Genomic DNA, 2,500 nt, shown 5'->3' with positions numbered 1-2,500 from the left:
ATATTTTTATTATTGTTATTATCATTATTATTATTAACATTATCATCATTATTGTTATTATTATTATTATCATTATTATTATTATTATTATTATTATCATTATTATTAATATCATTATTATTATCATTGTTATTATTATTTTTAATCATTACTATTATTATTATAGTTACTATTATCATTATCATTATTGTTATTATCCTTATGATTATTACCCCTATGATTATTATCATCATCATTATGAAAAATTTCATTATTATGGTTAACATTTTCTATCCTCCTCCTCATCATCATCATCACTATTGTTATTATCAACGTTAACATTTTTATCACCTTCACCAAAATGTATAATAGTAATACGAATGTTATCATTGTAGTAGCTATTATTATTATCATCATTATTATTGTTATTATCATCATCATTATTGTCATAAAATTACTACCATCATAATCATCATTTTCATTATCACAATTTTCATTATCAATATATTGTTGTCGTTGTTGTTATCATTACTATCAATATCATCATTACTATTATCATCACTATTATCATTGTTATCCTCATCATCATACTTCTCATTACATTTTTTATTGTCAATGCTATTAGTATCATATTAACTTTTTTGTTATTATCACGATTACCATTATTATTACTATTCTCTTCTTATCTCTTTGTTACCATCTTTATTACTGCCATAGCTGTAGTAATAATGCAAATTGCCATTTTAATGAATACCAATAATATTAGTATCAATATTGCCATATATATTACAGTTGTTGACGTTATTACTACGTTTATTACTATTCTTGTTGCAGCGACTACCACCACCATTGCTATGGCTAGTAGCAGCAAGGTCGTAGTTATCAATAATTCTGTCATTTGTCATCATCGTCAGCATTATCACCGCCAGCTGTGTGCACCTTTTCATAGCCAGACAGTGAAACAGCATCATCAATTCTCTTATTGCACAAGTTCAGCATCATGAACTTCATTTCACCATATTTTTTTCCAGCATCAGGCTATATGTCTCAGATTACGTCATCTGCGTGGTGTTAATGTCTCATTTTCATGAATAGTAGTAATATGATTATTATTAATTGTGTTGTTGTGTGTTAGTTGTAATGATTGTGATTTTTCTGTTTTGTTTGGCATTTCATGTTTCGTTATAATCACTTACGGTGACTGCAGTGAAGTGTAAGCGCCATGTCATCTTCATGTCAAGTCATGTCATAAGGCCGGGCACGTGAAGAGAGGGGGGGGAGTGTGGGGGGAGTGAGGGGGGGGGAGGGGCGTAGGAGGCCAGGACCCCCCCGACGACCCCGAGCTCTTCAGTGCCGTCTTGACCGTGGTGGAGTGAGGACGCACCGCTCGCGCGCTCCTCCGCTGACTTTGTGACTCGTTCTTGCAAGTTTTCGAGCGGCTCCTCCTGCTGTTGCTGCCGCCCGCTGACCTCTGGTGGTTATTTTTATTTACCACTCTTTGGCGTCTTTTTTCATTGAATCTTATTCGCTCTTCTGTCTATTTCCAATCTTTATTCCTCTATCCCTTTGACGAAGAGTTTAAGAAGGTCGTAATCCCAATCAAACGGAATCTGTGACTTACGCGTGCGACCGTTCTCGAGTGCAATAGATATATATATTTTTTTCTACCTATATATATATATCTTTGCTTTCATAGTATAGCGCAATCAAGTGGCCGAAGCAGCGACTGTGAATCCTTTTACGAAGACGATCTTCCATTATTTCATCCGAACAATTTACACGTGTGGAAAAAAATAATACTTTGTGGATTATTAGCATACGCCATTCCTTCACACAAGAACGACCTGCCTTCAATATCGACAATTTGGTAAGTTCAACGATCATTCTCTTCGTAATTGTTTCCTATATCACCTTCGTATATATGTATATATCCTTTCGTATATCCTTGCCTCGTTCCCGCCCGCGGCCGGACGTCCCCAGGGTAGGGACAGTGGGCGTGCGGGCGGCGGAAAGGGGAACAATGCGAACAGAAGCGGCCATTGCGGGTATGTGTGAATTGAACTTCAAAGAGTGGGGTAAACAGGGCTCTCTGGAGTGGGTCCGGGCGGGTGGGCGGTGGTGGGGCGGGTGGGCTGTGACCATTAGACGGGCGGTGGGTTGCCTGCCCGTTATGTGCCCACGGGGTTGTGGTTGGTTGGGTGGTGGGGAGGGGGGAGGGGGAGGGAGGGGCTGCAGGGGGGTTGTATACGAAGGTTCAGGAGAGGGACTGCGGTGGAGAGGCGGGGGTTGGGGGGGTGGGGGGTGCGGGGGAGGGCCAAGGATTACAATATGTCATTATTGTCATATCATCTTCATCTTTATGTCTTTATCTTTGTCTTTATCTTCATATTCATATTCATATTCATTTTCATCATCGCCACCATTATCATTATCATTATTATCACTTTATCCTTATCATTATTATTATTATTATTATTATTATTATTATTATTATTATTATTATTATTATTATTATTATTAT

General features: G+C 37.6%; 1 protein-coding gene across 3 annotated transcripts in view; it reads left to right on the top strand.

Moving 5' to 3' along the window:
* Positions 1 to 1,326: 1,326 nt before the first annotated feature.
* The window catches only part of LOC113816357 (cylicin-2), a 126,292-nt gene continuing 125,118 nt past the window's right edge, over positions 1,327 to 2,500 (top strand). The window contains exons 1-2 of one of the 3 annotated variants that reach the window (XM_070132785.1): positions 1,362 to 1,453; positions 1,676 to 1,846. The gene's annotated coding sequence lies outside the window, so the exon portion shown is untranslated. Of the gene's footprint in view, positions 1,847 to 2,500 lie in introns of all 3 variants that reach the window. The other 2 variants (XM_070132784.1, XM_070132783.1) reach the window with 2 other exon arrangements.

The sequence above is a fragment of the Penaeus vannamei genome, chromosome 18 (assembly GCF_042767895.1).
Source record: "Penaeus vannamei isolate JL-2024 chromosome 18, ASM4276789v1, whole genome shotgun sequence".
Classification (NCBI taxonomy): domain Eukaryota; kingdom Metazoa; phylum Arthropoda; class Malacostraca; order Decapoda; family Penaeidae; genus Penaeus; species Penaeus vannamei.
This window is presented reverse-complemented; position numbering and strand designations above follow the sequence as displayed.